The 21,222-nt window shown below is 38.7% G+C and overlaps 1 protein-coding gene across 2 annotated transcripts in view; it reads left to right on the top strand.

Annotated features, from left to right (window-relative positions):
* CELF2 (CUGBP Elav-like family member 2) overlaps positions 1–21,222 on the top strand; it is a 649,329-nt gene that overhangs the window by 110,155 nt on the left and 517,952 nt on the right. For both annotated transcript variants that reach the window (XM_064142683.1, XM_064142686.1), the window contains 2 exons: positions 16,661–16,703; positions 17,458–17,493. The gene's annotated coding sequence lies outside the window, so the exon portion shown is untranslated. Of the gene's footprint in view, positions 1–16,660; positions 16,704–17,457; positions 17,494–21,222 lie in introns of those variants that run through there.

Raw genomic sequence — 21,222 nt, 5'->3', positions numbered from 1 at the left:
ACCCCCCTGCCAGAGCAGGACAATACTATCTAACACAGATCACAGAGAAACATGCCCAGACAGGCCTTGAAAGTCTCCAAGTCTTCCAGGTCCATTATAACAAACAAACAAACAAAAAACACACACAAAAAGCCAGCAAAAAAATTCCACCAGACAAACAGCAAAAATCATTTGTTTCTGCACAGTTATGAAAAGAACAGGAAGGTGTAAAGAATGTTTATGGCTTGTTAATAACACAACGTTGCAATTTAGGCTTCCTTTAGAAACCAGTGTCCAGTATCTGCTATCTCATGATAAATAGAAGCTGTATCGCATGACACTTGTGAACAATGGGTGAAATGGATATTAGAAAAATCTCATTTATCTTCTGCTTTATTTCTTGATAGAGGTCCTTGTCACCATGGCTATTATGTGACTGGCCCTAGAAAGGCCACCTCATTAGTTTTCTTTATCAAGACAACAAGGTCTCCTTTAAAGGGACAGCACTTAGATTTTAGATTCAAATAGAAAAGAGGCTTCTTGTGTGAATGCATTTTTACCTCTGTTTTCACTGCTTAAATATGTAGGTTATTTCCATAGCTGTCGATCAGAAGAAACAAACTCTCATGTGATGAAGAAAATGTCCCTAGAACATAAACACAAAAATGGAATTTTATCTTCTGATTTCTTGTGCTTGCCTCACACATTTCTCTAATGTAGGTGGCATTTCCTCAATTAAAAAAAAAAAAAAAAAAAAGGAAGAAAGAAAGAAAAAGGCAGACAGCTTTCTGTAAATGCTGTAAATCTATTTTCCCCTTTGTCTCTTCCACTCACAAATACATCTTTCTCTTGTCTGACAACCACTTTGAAAATTTTCCTCTATTGCCACCAGAACAGCCATGCGAATGTCAACAAATCAGTAATGATTTAGAATATGTCAAAGGAAATTCAACATTTTTGTCTCCTTTCAAAAATCTTGATGACAGGTGGATAAAGTTGGACAACACCATCTCTATTGGCTTTCTCTGAGTTTTGATGAGTGTTTTTCATAGAATGAAAGCGCTTGATTTTGCAGCAGGTAAGACAGAGAAAGAGTAGCAGGAAAAATCTGATAGTGCCAAAAAGATTGTGTTAGCTGGATTAGCTCTCTAGTTTTCTGCATAATTAAGGACATTTTGGATTTGGTGATAGAGAAGATCAACAATTACAAACTATTTGCTTTTCTTTGTTATGAATTATGATATAATAGAAATTATCTCTAAGAATAATGTGCTAGGTTTAAATGGGTGATTACAGAGAAGGTGACGAAGCTGGTGAGAGGCCTGAAGCACAGCCCTATAAGGAGAGGCTGAGGGAGCTGGGTGTGTTTAGCTTGGAGAAGAAGAGGCTCAGGGGTGACCTCATTGCTGTCTACAGCTACCTGAAGGGAGGCTGTAGCCAGGTGGGGGTTGGTCTCTTCTCCCAGGCAACCAGCAACAGAACAAGGGGACACAGTCTCAAGTTGTGCCAAGGGGGAGGTCTAGGCTGGATGTTAGGAGAAAGTTCTTCCCAGAGAAAGTGATTTGCCATTGGAATGGGCTGCCCAGGAAGGTGGTGGAGTCACCATCCCTAGAGGTGTTCAAGAAAAGCTTGGCTGAGACACTTAGTGCTATGGTCTAGTTGACTGGATAGGGCTGGGTCCTAGGTTGGACTGGGTGATCTTGGAGGTCTCCTCCAACCTGGTGGATTCTATGTTTCATTTGGTAACTCACAGGAGAAGAGCCTTAGAAGAGGACAATGAATGAATCTGGCAATATTCTTGCCTTTACTATATAAATCAGAGTTTACTATATAAATCAGAGTAACTCATTTCATTGAATTTTAAATTAAGATAAAATACAAAATTATAAAAATAATTCCATTAATACAACATTAAGGTTAGGAATTTTTGGACACAAAATCAGGAAATTATAAAACTAACACTCCTGTACTAGTAAACTATTTCATTTGTGTGTTTTCAATTAATAACCTGGATGGATGCTGTATTTGAACATGCTGAAAATAAACTTTAAAAAAAAAAATAGATCAACTACATTTGCTAGGAATAGATTAGGCTCATGGAGTCTGAAATTTCTACTAGTCTTGTATTTACAGTTTTGAATATGAAAGAATAGAAATGACAGTGTGGGGTTTGAAGTTACCACATGGCCTATGACAAATCTTAGAGTAGTTTCTCCATGCGTCTTGCCCACTAAAGAAATGGAGCAGTCATGTTCCAGAAGCTCACTATGAAAGTACATTGTGAAGAAAGCACAGGAGCACTTTGCAATTCAAAGAATTTTCAATTTCACTGTTAACAGATTCAGAAAGAGTTCAGAGAAAGAAGATAAAAAAGATCACCAAGATAAAATAGCCAGTCATCGACACTGCGAGTCTGTCCTGCTTTGAATGAAGCATCCTTCAGGCAAAGTAGTTGCAGACTCGTTGATAAAACCGTCACTGCGGAGTTCTGTGTTGTGTTGCTGTGTCTCTTTTAATGCCAGTTTTGTTGCTCTTCTGCTATTGGTGATTTTCTTTTTGGAATCTCTTCAGTGCTCAGGAAATAGAGGAGACTGACATAAGAATGGAAAATGAAGATTCCCTACTTCTTCCTTTCTCAGTTTGTTCCTACCTTTCTAATCATGCAGACGTTTTCTCTAGGAGCCCCTCTTGGTTTAGAGTCCTTAAAAGTCCCATTTCTATTCAATTGAAGTACACTTGTTTCACTCTTGAATAATGTTTGTGCCAGCAAAACTTTTGTTACATGACTAATACATATCACATTGGTTACTATGTTGTGTAGGTCGGCATGTCAGTAGTAATGGACATATATGAGCTGAAGAAATCAAGGAAGCATCTGAACTCACAAGCATTTTTCCTTCCTAATGGAAGTAGCTTGTCAGGTCTCTGAACACTAGAATTTAGGCTAAAGCCACAGCAGGAGAAAGAGACAAGAGCTAAGCAAAGCTTGCAGGAGCTTAGTCTATAGAGACAAAGTGAAGTGGAGGAAAGAGACGGAGAATTGGAATAGAGATGTGGAAAGATGAGGAGAATAGCTTAACAAGTACAGAGTACAGCTACATGACGACAGAGCTGGGCACAGAATCTGCTCCACACACTCCCAGTTCAGGGCACAATGTACCTATATGGTGGGTAGTCATACTGGGAACCTATCCAACTTTTTGATCTTTCACAAGCAAGTCTAGAATGTAAATAAATACACAAACAAACGAATAAATAGATTCTGGGCTTGAAAGCCTCTTGTTTCAAATAGTAATGTCCTTGTAGGGGGAGGGGAGGGTATCTTAAATGTCATTGCTACCAGTTATTGCATCTATTGATCATCCCCATGGCCTGGAAAACCACCACGCAGAGACAGACCAGACAGCATAAATACCATAGACATTCATTACATAACAAATCTTTATCTATTTACCTTTTAGAACATTAGATCGATCTGCTCTGAACTTTGGTCTTTTCACAGTCATAAGTATTATTGTTTCCCATTCACAGCAACTGCAGAAATAGCAGGGGTACTGCTGTGGAAAGACCATGACCTTACTTATTACACCACCTGTGTACCCTTGAAAACCCTATAATTGAAACATTATATGTTGACTCACCTTTTTCTTATGATGTATTGTAACTTCTCAAGACTAGAGTTTTCAATCATGGATTTTCAGAGTTGTAGCAGTGAAACAGTTTTTAAATCTATTCTACTCTGAGAGATAGTCCTCTGGAAGATGCTCTCCATCTTTCCCAGTTATTTCATTAAAATGAATGTTCTAAACAATTCATTTTTGTCTTATAATCAAATTTATTGATGAATACCATTGCACTTTAAAGTTGCTTTGTTTTGTTTTGCTTTGTTTTTAACCAGGAAGGATATTCTGGGCTGTTCAGGGCTTCAGATTATTATCACTGAACACCCTGTTCCCTCATCAAAGACCTCTGTACCTTTCTTACATCATATATAAATATAATAATACCCTACTACTACTACTACTGCATCCTACACACTTTATCCACTCTGTTCCACTGCAAAACCTCTCATGTAGATGCTACTTTCAGCTCCTCTCTGCTGCTCTTCCCCAAAAGGGGGAACTGGGAAAGTATCTAGGATGTGCTCATCTGTTAGTGGGCATACTTGTAGATTCAGCCTGTGACATTTGTCTTCTCAGAAGATACCACCTGATGGGACCATCTGCAGATCATCCTCCAGGACATTCATCCAACAATTTATTATGAATAGTGCATTGGCCTAATAAAATATATCAGTGCTGTGGGGCAAAATTACTACAGAGAGCAAATGTTTCCAGCTTGACTAATATGCTGCCTAAATATCTTTTGAGTTTTGGCCCTTCTTCCGTCAAATGTTTAAAGGATGTCAATAGCCAGAAGACATTTCTTCCAGTGAACTCCATGAGCGTTACTTATCTACCAGGGCTTGCTGCAGCTTCATGCACACAGCTGAGAGATGAAAGAGCAGACAGTATGGCTCATCTATCTGTGCCATCTTTCCACTCCCATGGGGGAAATCAGCTTTTTCTCACAGCAGAAAGCTCAGTGATTAATGCATCTTAGTCCACAGTCCCTACAACGTTAACCAGAAAGTGGCAGTGACTTTTAAGGACAGTTGTTTCCCTAGACATGGAAATGTATTCCCACTAAATGATACAGAAAATAATCCTTAAAATAATTCACAGAATCACAGCATGACAGAATGTCAGGGGCTGGAAGGGACCTCAAAAGATCATCTAGTTCAATCCCTACACCAGATCACACAGGAACACATCCAGACAGGTTTTGAATATTTCCAGAGAGGGAGACTCCACAAATCCCCTCTCCACCATCTTCATGGTGGACAGGAGAGGTGCCTGGGGACTGGAGGAGGGCAAACATCACTCCAGCCTTCAAAAATGTAAGAAGGAAGACCCAGGCAACTGTAAACCAGTCAGCATCACCTCCATTCCTGGGAAGGTAATGGAGCAACTTATCCTTGGTGCTATTCTTAGGCATACCAAGGACAGTGGGGTCGGTAGGAGCAATGAGCATGATTTTACCAAGGGGAAGTCATGTTTGACCAAGCTGATAGCCATTTATGAAGATGTAACCAAGTGAATTGATGATGGTAGAACAGTGAATATGATTCATCTTGATTTCAGTAAAGCATTTGACACTGTCTCTCACAGTATCCTTCTGGCTAAACTGAGGCAGTGTGGTCTGGATGTTCAGGTGATGAGGTGAATTGGGAACTGGTTGAAGGAAAGAAGCCAGAGAGTCATGATCAATGGGATGGAGTCTAGTTGGAGGCCTGTGACTAGTGGGATCCCACAGGAGCCAGTACTAGGAGCAGTTCTGTTCAATATATTCATTGACAACCTGGATGAGGGCACAGAGTGCACAGTCAGCAAGTTTGCTGATCACACCAAACTGGGTGGAGTGGCTGCCACACCAAAAGGTTGTGCTGCCATTCAGCCAGGCTGGGATAGGCTGGAGTGGTGGGCAGGGAGAAATTTAATGAAATTCAACAAGGGCAAGTGTAGAGTCTTGCACCTGGGAAAGAACAACCCCAAGTATTAGTATAGGTTTGGGACTGGCCTGGTGGAAGGCAGTGAAGGGGGAAAAGATTTGAGAGTCCTAGTTGATGGGAAGTTGACTGTGAGCCAGCAATGTGCTCTTGTGGCCAGGAGGGTCAATGCCATTCTGGGGTGTATTAAAAGGGGTGTGGTCAGTAGGTCAAGAGAGGTTCTGCTGTGCCTCTACTCTACCCTGGTGAGGCCACATCTGGAGTATTGTGTCCAGTTCTGGGCCATCCAATTCGAGAGGGACATAGAACTGCTTGAGAGAGTCCAGCGCAGAGCCACGAAGATGATCAAGGGAATGGAGTATCTCTCTTATGAGGAGACATTGAGGGAGCTGGGGCTCTTTAGCTTGGAGGAGACTGAGAGGTGACCTCAGCAGTGTTTATAAATATGTGAAGGGTGAGTGCCAGGGAATGGAGCCAGGCTCTTCTCAGTGTTGTCCAAAGACAGGACAAGCTGCAATGGGTGGAAGTTGAGGCAGAAGAAGTTTCATGTAAACACAAGGAGGATTTTTTTTTTCCTTGTGAGTATGACAGAACAATGGAGCAGGCTGCTCAGGAGTGTTGTGGAGTCTCCCTCCCTGGAGATAGTCAATATCCACCTGGACACATTTCTGCATGATCTGATATATGTGATCCTGCTCTGACAGGGGAGCTGGAGTAGATGATCTTTCAAAGTCCCTTCTAGCCCCTGATAATTGTGTGATTCTGTGATTCTAACCCACCCTGAGACACAATCTCTCCATTGCAAGTTGTAGTATTTTCTGGATAGTTTAGGGTTCGGTGTTGTGGAAGTTTTGTAGAGACTTTCCAAAGACTTTTCAAGAGGAAGCTAGCTAATATAAAGTTCAGAACTTTGCCCTGAAAACTGCTTGATAGTTAAACGGGCACAAGTTCTACTTCCTCAAATACAGTTAGGTAATCAACATCTAATGGTTCCACAGTGAGTTAGCTGCCTGAATAAATTCAAGAATCCTAGTCTAGATCTATTTATGACAGCTGGGATACTGTTAAGGGTCTGAAACACTTTAAAATCCGTAAAGGTAGGAGTAAGGAAATAAAAATTATAATATTCCTAGCCTAAATTCCTGGCATTTTTTCCAACTTCTTTCCTCTTAATAGAAGGGTGTTCCAGAAGACTGTTTTATATTTTACATATTTTAAATAATGAATGTCATCTGACAGAATGCATGAAAATTATGCTTGGCTTTGGTTACTAGAGAAAGCGATGGAGGCTGCTTAAGATTACGATTATAAAACTGTCATTCAAGTGTTTTTAGTAGTTTAAGTCTATATTGAGAGCTTGCTCATGAGTGGCTTTTGTTCTTCAAGTTCCTCTTGACCTCCGTAATCCTTTGGTTTAAATTCTTTAGGGGAAAATAAAAGAGTCTTAAAGAATTCATGCTCTGTATACAAATAACTTTTCAGTATTTGCATAAGGAAAGAGAAGTCTTTCTATCATGCGCTTCTTTCTTCTTCTACTGAAATATTTTCTCACATCCAAAAAAATATGTAGCTTCGAATCACAAAGGTCTAAAGGTTGACAACATGTTAAAATACTTCCTCTGCATTAATTTAAAATAGGCTGTACCAATCGTTACTTCTTCTGTCAACCAGAAGATTCCAAAAGATTTATAAAGGGTCAAAAAGCACTCTGCCTTTTTTGCTTGACAATGCATAATTTCCTATCTGCTTCCTTCTTTGAAAAAAAAAGAAAGAAGAAAGGAAGAGGCATGGGGGAGGGAAATGGAAAAAAATGAACAGAGTGTGAATAAAGGAAATCTCAGAAAGTATCAGAGAAATCCAAATTCTACTGAAGTGACAGCAAAGAATTGATTTTTTTTTAAGAATACTTTGTTACCCAAGTAGCAAAACTGGAGTGTGGGATTGGTATTATTAATTAATCAGTAGAGATTCCCATTTAAAGATATCCTAGTATTCATTCTCCCAGATTACTATCTTCAGGAGCATTCTAATCATTTGTCAGTTGATGGCAATTATGGAAGAAAAATATTTCAGATGGAAGATAGATGGAGATTGAGTGGATTGAGCAAGGTCAGTAAAGTGACTTGGGGATTACTCTACCAGTCCAATTCCCATCTTGCTCCAAAAACATATCCATCTGCATGGTGAATTCTTCTTTTGAAGACATAAGCCATAAATATTACTGCACAAATTTACTTTGTGAGTGTGGCAGTGTACTGTCACCCTCTGCTGGAATATACATGGACCAAGCAATTTCTCCTCTTCCCCATGTCTATTTAGAAAGAACAGCATGGATTGCATCATATCTGCTTGCCAGATACAGAAAAAAATTGAGGAATGTAGAGGGTTAATTTGTTATCATGCCTTGAAGTGAGAGGGGAAAAAAAGAAAATCTAAGTTTTTTAATGTTTGTAATAAATTTTATTATGAGACCAAAGTGTGCCAGGTATATAAAATTCAACCCCTAAAACTATTTCAAAGGAAATAATGACAAGGAGAATTTTGGTGGAGTTTGCCCAGGGTCATTGAAGTTACCAGCTGCAGAACTGTGGAGCTCTATGGATTCCTTGGTTGCCTCAGACATTATAAGCATTATGAAAGGACTTAAGCTTTCACTTATTATTTTTTGCAATGCTTCTGAACCCCAGTAGAGAGCAACTAAAAGTAGAAGGAAACTCATGTCCAGCTACTCTCTGTCCTTTCTGTGGACCACAGTCTACTTGGTACTACTCAAGTTATGAGCCAGAATTTCCTGTTTTGTCCTCAGATACAAAAGCAAATAAACGTGTAACGAAACAGGCAATGATAAATTGTTTAAACAAGATCAAGAGGTCAACAAGTTTAATTACATTTGTTCTAAAAGAGTACAAGTCTCATGTTTTTAAATGCAAGTGATGGAACTGGGCACCTCTATAGCTGCTTGTCTAATTTGGTGGTTTAAATGCAGGTAAATGCTCTGCTCAGACATCTTCTTCGAAATACTTAAACTCAGTACCAAAAAGCTGAATCACTTCTGAAATCATTGGTTTATTTTTCTATCATCTCTAGTGTACAGGATGAATTCAGCTTAAAAAAACATAATTTTTTTAAGAGCTATTAAGAACAAATTCTGACCATATGGGGTTTACAAGGAGGTCTCAGAACAGAAATATTACATCATGTTAATTGATTATTGCAATATGGTGCACATGAGAAGGAAGGAAAAAGAACGTTATGAAGCTGTTCCAGCAGGTCCTATCTCTGAGTAATGCAAATCACCGAGGATTTACTGCCCAAGAATTTACCGCTTTTATTCACATTTGGCTCTGATTTAAGGATCTGATCCAGATTCTTGAAACAAATGGTAGACAATTCCTTGGCTGTACTTGAGCTAGGTTCTTTACAAAATGAAGTTAACTATCAAAAACAACACTTAGCTTATCTAGGACAATCAGTTACTTGCACTTAGCAGTCCATAACTGTTGTACAACAATGACTTAAATGGTAGTCTGATGTACACTATGATAGTTTCATAATCATAGTCTGTGTATGACCACCATAAAATTTGCTGACTGATAGTGTTTGATAACTGGAATTTGTAATTAGGCAAGCAAAAATGGAAGATATTTAGATAATCACCTACTTGAAAAGTGTTGATCACATTTATTTTTAATTTGGGCTGCATTCATTATTATTTCTGTTCAAAAAAGCCTTAATTCTCTGTGTTTGAACTTCAGCTATATTCAGGGAGGAAAAAAAAATGAGACAAATACAGTATAAGCATGAGAAAAAAGACAGTTTGAAAGTCTAGCATAAAAGGAAAGTTAGGTTAACATTAAAGCTCAATATTTCATGGTCTTCACTAATAATTTGGAATTTAAAATCAATTCAAATTACTAACACAAGAGAGGTTTCAATAAAATCATGGTGACTGGACTTATGAGCCATCTGTGTCATATTCTGAAGCTTAACTGCATTACAGTGGTCAAAGTACTGAATTAAAGGGAGTCAGGAGAGGGACAACAGAGGAGAGACATGAGGTATAGCCTCTAAAACCTCTATAAATCTAACCTCCCGCCCTCCTACTGCCATCATTAGATTCCTGCTCTGCCATTGAATAGTCTCAGGTAGGGCTTTAGCATTTGACAAATGAAGGCAATTTGAGGATTTTATACTAGTGGATACATTGTGGAACTTACTGTGTGACTTAAAAGCATTTTTCTTGTAAATCAAATATTACCTTGGAAAATAACAATACTGGCAAATGAAACCAGTGAGGTGCCACTCAAGACCACAGTCCTGCTTTAATCATGTTGCTCTTTGAAAATTTAGAGCTTTTAATCATGCCAGGCTGCCACATTTTGGCTTAAAAACCATGGGAATTTACAGATATTATTTTGGCCACTGGAGAGCTCACTTACTAATACAACAGGGACTTTATTGAAGGCATTGAATTTTTTTTGCATTATTATTTATTGAATGCACTAGAATTACTGTAAAGTTCAGACTTTTCTGGGTTCATATGTGACAAGGTTAATGAAAAATAGACTTAATTTACAATAATTTTGCCTCTTTTGTTCTTCTGCATTCTGTACTATGCATTAGCAGCCGATTCAGTGTAAAACCAGCACATTTTGACTGCTTCATATCCTCATAGCAATAATCTGTGTTGACTTTTGTATTACTGATCTAACCTTGAATTAATAAGTAGATAAACAAATTCTTACATCTATGCTGTTTTCTATATCCAGTCTAGGCCAGTATGGTCTTATGATAGGATACAGGCCAACAACTAACTACTTAGAGCTTCATTCAATAAGCTAGTTGTTTATGTTTCAGATGAATTATCAAATAACCACCTATGAAACACAAGTTCAAAACATGGAAACCAAAGACCACAGAAACTAGTCTTGGGATTTTTTTTTTTCCCTCCAAGGTTTGAGGGCAAAACTAAGGGCTGGCAGTAAATGTGAAGGGCAATTTGTACATCACTCCTTCTCTTTGTGTACATGAAACTATATAACATACAGTAGGTTCAGAAACCGACAGGGGTGGGCAATGTATACAAGACACCATTATAGGTACATGACTAAACAAAACTAGGAAGTGGTACCAGCTTGTTGTTATTGCAAATATACACTGGAAAATGTGCTTTAATTCTGTGAACATATAAGTCTGATTTTACAGAATACACTGCATGAAAGCCTAAGCCTTTTGAATATTCCTTCAGCAGTAACAGTCCTCCTGTTGACAAATCTTTTAAACACCTTATGCAAGCTACACTTCATGCAAATTAGACTTTTGGAGGTATCATGTGAGAACACTTGCATTAGATCCAAATCCACGAGGATGCCAGGGATAAATGTATGTCGCCAAGTCATGCGAAGATCAGAACAGTTTTTAAAATGCAGCCTTTCCAGAATGTAGATTCATTTCTTCATAACACCAGTTTCCAGACAGATTTATTTCTCAGTATCAAGTTTTCAGCTCATCTTGGCTTGTACTTCCAAATCCAAGGCTGTCAGCCAGATATTTGAAAAGTCATCTATTTCTCAGACATTTAAATCAACCTATTCATGGATATGCATGGCTTGTAAACCTACTCCCATATACCAATCTTAATGAAATTTTGCTCCTCAGCCTTCTAGTTATGGGTGAAACAATCTGGGTTTGAGACTCCAGTTTGTATGATTCAAATGTGAAATAGCCTTAGACATTTCTGTCTCTCATTTTCACACCTGGGTGAACAATTTCTGTTATGCACAAAGAAGTACAGTTTTAAATCAGTACTAAAAACACTTTAATCTACTTTTCTGCATTTCACCTATTTTTACTGGTGTGTAAGCATAGAAAATAGACTGAAGTGTCACTCCAGAAAATGAAGTTCTTAATAAAGTCCCTATATCATTATTAATAGCAATTGTATCCAAAATATATTCCATTTAATAAGGACTAGAGGATGCATAAGCCATGTCCTCTTTTTCCCAGTTTAGGGCCATGAGTTACTCAAAACCAGAGGACAGAAATGATATTGACTCTTTTTGGGTAGTAAAAATTAAAGTGCTGCACACTGATGGGAATTTTAAAGGGAGATTCTATTTACATGTACAGAAGGCATACAGATAGAATGAATACATTCACAAACTAGGCCAACCTTATCAGAATACAACCTTCTAAAATACTCCACCCCATCCAACTTCAGCAGGTCTGAGAGTAGGCCAAAACCACCTGGAAGCGTAAAACAAAGAGAACAGTCAGATGACTCAGATGACTTAGTGCTGGACCTGTAACACTTCATTATCTTATGTTCATTGAGAATTACTAATACACAATGCTCTGCACAGTTTGGCAAAATTAATATGGTTGGTTTATCAATTTAAAAGATTCAAAAACTTCAGAATCACACAGAGAATGCTCACAGTGTCAGTCAGAAATTCATTTATTTTCAAAGTCTGCGTTCAGGAAAAGAAAATAAACTTTTTGAGAAAATTTCAGAGTCCTGTATTGTCCAGGTTTAAAAAAAAATGTTTTAAAAAGGTAAATTATGCTCTCATTTGATTTCTGCTCCAAGCCTGTCAAGACTGCACCAAAAAGAAACAGTTCACAGCTGTTTTGTGGAGCTTTTGCTTAGCTTAGTTTAACCTCCTTTGTGTTGGTATTGAAGAGTTCATCTGACAGTCTGCTTCTTTGTAGGCAGGCAATAAAGGGGTGGGATCTTGTATCAGGTAAGAGGCCATGGCAGACAGAGAGGAGGCAAATGGGAAAGGTCAGAAATGGAGCCAGTAGGAGACCAAAAATAAATCTTTTTTTGTTTGTTTAATTAAGGAGTAAACAACTCAAAGACATCACACCAGAAGCAGCTTACTTTCTCACCTCTTAACAGCTTATGTGTGATGAGTAGGAATTGGCTTGGTTCCTAACACATGCTTATCTTCAGCTTAAATACCTACTGTGGCAGGCAGGTGTGTTCTACTTAAGTGGTCTCTGGGCCAAACCTAATTTTCTCAAAGTAAACGCTTCGGCCCCGTGGGACACTCAGCTAAGAGCATCGAGGGGGTGCCAAGGAGACAGCCAGTGGCTCACCTCACAGTGGACCACCAGCTCTATCCCAAGATCCAACTAAGAGCTCTTTAACTGCAGCAACTTTAAGATTTAATTGGAGCTGGAATTACCGCAGCTGCTGGCACCAGACTTGCCCTCCAATGGATCCTTGCTCAAGGATTTAAAGTGCGCTCATTCCAATTACAGGGCCTCGAATGGAACTTGAACAGCAGGAATAGAAGATAAAACAGTAGTAGAGAGCTGGCTTGACAGAATTAAATTATTACAAGTTCATTATCCTAGATACCAAAGTATTAAATATGAAGGGAATAAACTGCTTGAGAACTTTGGACATATTTGATTGCATTTTGTGAGCCTTTTAAGCTATAGCAGTGTGTATCTAGACACACACACACACAAAAAAAAACCAAAACCAACCAACCCCACAATTATACAGAATATATGCTATATATATGCTATATGCTTATGTTAATATGCTAATATACATAGATATATACATATATATGCTAATATACAGAATATATGCTATATATATAGGCTGTTCAAGGCAAGGTTGGACGTGGCACTTGGTGCCATGGTCTAGCCTTGAGCTCTGTGGTAAAGGGTTGGACTTGATGATCTGTGAGATCTCTTCCAACCCTGATGATACTGTGATACTGTGATATATGCTATATACATATGCTAATATGCTAATATACATAGATATATATACACACACAGATATATATGCTAATATACAGAATATATGCTATATATGCTAATACTTTTGAGCTTAATATTACCTGTTCACTATCAAAATCCTTGCTACTTCCAGCCTTGAATTTAGCACTGTCAGATTGTCTCACTTTAACACATACACACAGAGCAAAGCTCCAATATTTTGTGAGACTGTTCATGGTTTACCTTGTCTATTTCTTGGGGTTTCTTATGAGCAGGTGCAACACTACTTCATATTTAGATGAGCATAAGGAATAGTATTTTAAAAGTATTTTGTATTTTGTGGTTTTCTGTGTCTCTCCTATCTAAATACTAATCATTCCCTACCTTATGTAAGTAATAATCTCCCTGAAGTAGTCATTGGCTCCAGTTTAATCAAAACTTTGTTTCTCAGGTGAAATACTATTGTTTTCTGCAATGAGACATTGGTCCAGTCATCAGAGGAATAGTAGCAGTACATGTCACTGTACATCAATTATTTTCTTTCCATGCAACTTGGATAAGCAAGATCCCCTTAGTACCTGGGTTATAATTATGGTCTTCAGTAGCTACACAAACAGTGGTGACCACAAGAAATAGAATTCAGTCTGGTCATTTTTCCATCATAGAATCACAGAATGGTTTAGGTTGGAGGGGACCTTGTCAAGGTCCAGAGAATAGAAATTAACAATATCTCTGTTCAGAGAAGCAAGATTTGTTCTTACAGATTTCCATGTTGTGAAATGGAAACGAGACCATATATCATCACAAAATTATTTATTAAAGGATAAGGCTGGACAGAACAGTGGGAGAGAGAGAGAGAGGGAGAGGGAGAGAGAGGGAGAGAAAGAGAGAGAGAGAGAGGGAGAGAGAGAGGAGAGAAGGAGAGAGAGAGAGAAGGGGAGAGAGAGAGAGAGAAGGGGAGAGAGATAAAGAGAACAACGGAGAAGAAAAGAAGCAGGGAAGGAAAAGAGTTGGGCTCCTATTACCATCAGCTGCAGACGGGGGGAGAGAGAGAGACGTGTGCGCGGCCCAGAGATGATCTGTGGAGTTTGTCAGGGGTTCTTCTGGTGGTGCTGCAGGTGGTGGTGCAGCTCTGGAGGTCCACGCTTGGTAGTCCACACTCTGGTAGGCATTGCTTATGACTTTTTATACTTTTTTATAGATCAGTGTCCCGGTGCAGCTCGCCAGGAAACCTTTCTGTGTGTTCATGCATTCTCAGGGGTCCGGCGGCAGCGCCGGGCAAGGGCCTCCACCCTGCGCTGTGCCTGTCCGTACCCCGAATACACATCAGCCTTTTCTCTTCGGGGTAGCGGACATAAGATGTACACATCCTGGGCATGCAAGCCAGGCTGAGCTCCAGGAATTTCCAAGGCATTGTCTGTTGTTTTGCCTCCCTGAGCTTTCGGCCAAGCACCTCCTCTGAGTCCGGAGGTTAACAAAAGCAATCTTTGTCTTTGTTGATTAGGGAGAGACGATGCAATCTTTGTCTTTGTTGATGACCAAGAGAGAGGATTTAGACTCACAGACCCCCACAGGTCATCTGCACTGAGCAGGCCCAGAGCCTTACTGAGCCCGATCTCGAGTATCTCCGAAGATGGGGCCTCAACTCCCTCCCTGGCAACCTGTTTCAGCGTTCCACTACCATCGTTGTAAAGATCATCCTCCTAGCGTCCCACCTAAGTCCACTCTTTGCTAACTTTAAAGCATTGTCCCCCGTCCTATTGCTACAGGCCTCTGTAAACAGCTCCAGCCCTCACATAGGCCCTCTTCCGGTACTGGAAGGCTGCTGTTAGATCTCCCCAGAGCCTTCCCTTCTCCGGGCTGAGCAACCGCAGCTCCCTCAGCCTGTGCTCATCGCAGAGGTGTCCCAGGCTTCTGAGCGACTTCGTGGCCCACCTCTGGCTCTGCTCCAACATATCCACGTCCTTCTCGTGGTGAGGGCACCAGAGCTGGATGCAGTGCTCCAGAATAAAATGGTGGAATCGCCTGGCTTGGCCTTCTGGTCACACTTCTTTTGATGCAGCCTAGGAGGTTATTGGCCTTTAGGCCCAAAGCACACATTGTTGGCTCATGTCCAGGTTCTCACCTACCAGAACTCCTAAGGCCTTTTTCACAGGCCTGCTTACTACCACGTCATGACCCAGTCTCTGTTGATAGTGAGGATTATTCCAGCCCAGATGCAGGACCTTGCACTTGATATTGTTGAACATCATGAGCTTCACCTGAGCTAACCCCTCCAGCTTGTCAGGCCCATCTAGATGACATCCCATCGTTCTGGCATATCAACAGTACCAGTCATCCTGGTGTCTTCTGCAAACTTGGTGATGGTGCACTTGATCCTACTGCCTATATCACTGATAAAAATACAAAACAGTACTGGTCCCAGTGCAGACCCCTGAGGGACACTACTTGTCGCTGATCTCCGCCTCGACTTCAAGCCACTGAGCACTATCCTCTGGATGCAACTATCCATCCAATTCCTTATCTATTGAACTGTTCACCCATCAAATCTGTGTCTCTTCATCTTGGTGAGTAGGATGTGTTTGGGACCATGTCAAAGGCCTTGCAGAAATCCCAATAGATGACATTCATAGATCATCCCTCATCCATTGATGTAGTCACTCTATCATAGGAAGCCACTAGGTTAGTCAGGAATCACCCTTAGTGAAGCCATGCTGGCTGTCTTTGTTTACCTCTGTGTCTTCCATATGCCTTTTATAGTCTTATGGTACTGGTAGCTTATTAAACTTTCTGAATTTCAAGTAAGCACATCAAGTGATTATTAAGAAGATGCTTAACTTCTTTATCATAAACTGACCATTTGAGGTTGTAAAGAGTTTGTCTGTGACACTGTGCATATACATTTAATAATATGCTTTATGGAACTGTTAATGATTTTTGACCTGACCATATTTAATGCCCATTCTAACATCTGTCATGCATGAAATTTCTCTTACTAACACACTTATGTGGATAATCTGGCATTCGACTCCTATCTTTGCTGAGTCAGCTCCAGTTTGCTTTCATCTTTATTCTGAGTGTTTGGTGATTAACTTTATCAATCTCTCTGCACTAAATTTGGGTATAATCACTGAATAAACTGCACTATAAACAACCTGTTTGGTAACATAGATAAGAACTGAACCCTTTTAATCCCAGATTGTTATTACTTCAGGCCCCAGACATGTAATTTAAGGATCAAAGCCTGAATTGCTATCATAACTGCAACTCCTAAACCAGGAAATCCTGAATGATTTTCAGATAAATGAAATCATGTTAAATCACTGCAAATCTACAACTGTATTTCTCACATCTTTTACTTCATCTAATTTATTTTGTATTCTTCTTTATTAGGTCTACAAATAGAAAGAGCTCAAGCTGTTAATCAGCAGAAGAGGTAAGAGTTAAGGTTACTCTGGGAATTTCAGAATTTTATGTTATTCTATTTCTCTATAATATAAGATTATAATAAATGTATAAGATTATAATTTATTTATCAAATCTTGTTTCCAGTTTCTAGACTTTTGCATGCACTATTTTTGACCATTCTAGCTGTTTTATTTTCTTCTAGGCAATTTTCATAATTCCTTTCAGCTAGTTCTCATATATTTAAGACTTGTTGCTTTTCTTGTTTTGTCTAAAAAAAAAAATTTCCTGAAGAGTATCAAGAAAATCTGAGCTCATGGATAAAAAAAAAAACAGATCCTCTAGCATTATGTGAGTTGAAGTGCTGAGAATAAAGAAAATATATGAGATAGATGATCTGTGAGGTCTCTTCCAACCCTGATGATACTGTGATACTGTGGTACTGTGATATATACCATCCAAAGTATATTGCCTAGGGTTTTTCAAACAGTTTCTGCATTCTCTCTCTTTCACTGAAAAATATACAGATGCATTCAACAAGATGGTGTGTGCAACTTTTATAGAGTCTACTTAAGGTCATGAAAATTTTATCAATACCATTTAATCAATAACAGAAGTTCAAATGCAGACTCCTAGCCTGTGGTTAAATTATTTTTTCTTCTTTCTGTAAGGAAGATTTAATTACTGTTTACAAGAGCTGGTAAGAGAGAAGAAAAATGACATCTGATATAAACATTTACTTGACCATGTTTAGTAAATACATAAATCTTTTCTTCTTTATTTAGCTATTCAGCCTTTTTCAACAGAATAACGAGGAGTGGGTAAGTTAAAATGATAAATTATTCTTTCCAGTTTCCTGTTCTATTTATAGCCTTTTCATTCATTAGAATTTTTAATTTGTTTTGGGTTTGCTGGTTTTCATGCTTCCATGTATTTTTAAGAAACATTTTGTTACAATTCATATTTCTTTCTTTTCAAAATTATAATCCAATTACTTTCTCAGTAAACAAGAATTCCTCCTTTTCATGTGAAATGAACTGCCACAAAAGCGGTTTCTGATTAAACAAGCTAATTTTGAAGGGACAGATAGAATCAAGCAATGAACTGGATAAAAATAATAATGGAGCATACCTTGTTAGATTACAAATGGAACAGATTTTGGAGACAATTAATGCAGCAGATACTTAATGCAGAGATATGTTAAGCAAGCTTTGTCTAATTCATTAGCTGCCATAACTCATAGTTAATTTCCTTATATTAGGTACTCTAATAACCTAGCTAGCATTATGTTTCTGTGAACACATGCCACTGTAACTCTTTCTGTTCTTTCCCACTTTGCATGGAAACCTCAGTACCTTTTATAAGAGGTATGTGAGCATGTGTATATGTAGTTAGTTAGACAAACAGATAGACAGATCAAGAAAGGGAGACTGGTCAAACTATATTCAGGATAAATGTTGCAGAAAATATGTTTGATAAATTCCTCCAATGGATAAACTTGATTTCTTTAAATTTGGTTTCCAAATGGTAAAATTACAGACTCAGGGCCATTTCAAGTAAAAAGCACTCTTTCTTGGGCTGTTTGAAAAATTGTATGAGAATCACGTTGTCTGAGGGATATATTTTTCTTGCGTTGTCTTTTTGCTATACATAGTGAAGTTCTGTTTGTAAGAACTATTAAATGGGATTTTTTTGAGTAAAAACCTCAAATGGTAGACTTTTGAGAAAGAGGGGGAAAAAAGCAGTTAGTCTTATCCTTTTATGTTCTGGAAATGACCATATGTGTATATAGTTCTAAAGAAAGAATCGAGTTAGTATTGAAAACATCCCTGATCCACATCAATGACTCGCCCCCTCTAATGAAAAACATCTTGCAAGACCAAACTTTGCCAAATTCCAGAGCTCAAGAATAAACAATACCAGTTTTAGGTCTTTTAAAATGTCTACAATATAATCAAAATGAAATTTCAAGTCCTTTAGTGCAGCTATATGATCCTGATTGCTCAGATTTTTATGCAACACTTAAGCAACTGCCAGTTTAGTTAGGAAAGATCACATGTAGTTTCATATCCCTGTTGTATGTGTGTAATGGTTTTTGTTTTCTCTGAAGCTAGAGAAATTTTACCTAAGACCTGTTTGTCTCACCTTTAAGGAATAGAAATACATTTTCTTTATCATTCTGGACAATTTGCAAGGCTACTAACAAACAGCAGAGAAACACTGTGCAGCTATTCTATTAAGAAATCAGAGTTTGACATAGTTGTCTAACTGTGTATTACATGATTACATTCTGTATCAAACAGTAAAATTCACTGCTGTGGATGATTCAATTACAGAACTATTTCTTCCTTAACTGCCTTTAACTAGGACGTCACTGAAGCAAGCAGAAAAGGAACTAAACAAATGTGTAGGGAGTCAAGACACACTTCCCCAGCAACTCACAGCTATGAGGGATGTAGGAAATGCTTAATTTTATCTAGGAACATAAGAACCCAAGTGATGAATCTTCTTATATTATTTTGGCAACAGCTGACACCAAGTGGTCAACACAGAATCATAGAATCACCCCGTTTGAAGTGACCTCTAAAGGTCACATAGTCCAACTCCCCTGTAGTGAGCAAGAACATGCACAACTAGATGACGTTTCCTAGAGCCTCGCTGATCCTCACCTCAAATATCTCCAGAGACAAAGCCTCAGCCACCTCTCTGGGCAACCTGATCCAGTGCTCAAGCACAGTCATTGTAAATAACTTTTTCCTAACATCCAATCTAAATCTACTCTTCTCTACCTTCAAACCATTGTCCCTCATCCTATAACTTCAGGAGCAGAACCAGACACCACAGAGATACTATTGCACAGGTTTCATATAGACCAAATCCAATGTTTATTGCCAAATTATTCCATTTTTCTTTTTCTGTAGTTTTACCTCATTAGCAGGAATTGTGCTACTTCTTTCTTGCCTTGTGATGTGAGAATATCTCAGTGTCATATGGAAAGACAACACTATGAAAAACTTTGACAGTTTCACAAGGAGGATTCAGTCTTCTAGACACCTTTACACCACCTTCTTCCTTTCTATGAAACAAGAGGAAATGGAAACAGTCTTCCTTCATGTAGCCAGTGGTGGGTGTGGGTAATCAAATTCAAACTTACAATGAGGAATCTCTGAAGAAGAGCTGTTTTGAACAGAGATGTGTCAGGCACTATGCTTCAGTGTCCTCCACTTAAATGAATCCCACGACCTTGAGTCTGAGAAGGGTCTCTTTACAGTCCCATTAGGCTAGCATAAGGATGTGATTACTTAGGAACATAATGGTTTAACAGACAAAAAAACCTTCAATGGAATTTCTAGGGAAATAAAAACAATAGCCCTAAATGGCTATTGACAAGCCTAATGATGGCTCTTTTTACACAGATACTACACAGAATAACAGGGGTTAGAACTGACGTCTGGGGATCATTTAGTTCAACCTCTCTACTAAAACAGGATCACCTAGAGTGGGTTGCCCAGGATCACAATGTTCAGGGAGGTCTCGAATCTCTCCTGAGAAGGAGACTCCACAGCCTCTCTCAGCAGCCTGTGCCAGTGCTCCATTACCCTCAAAGGAAAGACCTTTTCCCTCATAGTGGAATTTCCTGTGTTCCAGTCTGTGCCCATTACCCCTTGTCCTGTCTCTGAGCACGACTGAAAAGAGACTAAGTCCATCCAACTGACTTCTGTCCTTTAGATATTAATAAGTATTGATCCATTTAATCTTTATTTCCTGCTTTCCACTTCTCTTTTTAAGTACTCAGACAACTGATCATATGAACAGTATGCTTTCTTGGTGAAAGGTAATCTATTTCTTAACACTACCTATATGAAAACTTTTTAATTTGACTCCAGACATTTCTCCTTTTTCAATTCCTTTCAAATATTATCCTGCCAAATCCTCTTCTGTGTCTGGAAAACATCCATAACTGCTTTCTTTCTTTTACTCAGCCAAATTATAACTTAATACTAATCCAGTTAAACTACATAGTTTCAACATATAAAATCTCTTTCTCTGTTTATTTTTTGTGTCCTTTTGCAATCACCAGTCACAGTGCTTCCAGGTTTCTGTTACTAACGCTGTGTTGTCTGTCTATAGTAATTAACACTCATTTTTCTACTTATTTCTTCCTCTCCCATCAGTTTTCCTTCTGTCAGAGCTTTCTTTATATTGCCAGAGGAGTACTAGATGTGTGAGATTATGCTGGGAGGTAGAGGTAAACCCTGAATATGCTCTAGTACATCAATATAGGGCATGATTTGGGGTTTGTAATACATGTGATATCAAGTTTTTTGGGTATTGTTGAACAGCATCACCACTTTTTGCTTATGAACCCTTGCCTACTTTTGTGTCATTTCTCACCTCCTAAATTCTCAGCTTTCCAATAACAACCTTGTGATTTCTGTTTGAGCACTACTACTTTGCAAGACAATTCTTTCCAAGATTATTACCTTTCTGGCCTTACTCCTATCCTGTGACTATCCTACTTACTAATGGAGCCTACTTTTATATAGTCT

This window comes from Pogoniulus pusillus, chromosome 4 (assembly GCF_015220805.1).
Source record: "Pogoniulus pusillus isolate bPogPus1 chromosome 4, bPogPus1.pri, whole genome shotgun sequence".
Taxonomy (NCBI): domain Eukaryota; kingdom Metazoa; phylum Chordata; class Aves; order Piciformes; family Lybiidae; genus Pogoniulus; species Pogoniulus pusillus.
The sequence above is the reverse complement of the archived record's forward strand: the minus strand, read 5'-3'. Positions and strand labels throughout refer to the sequence as shown.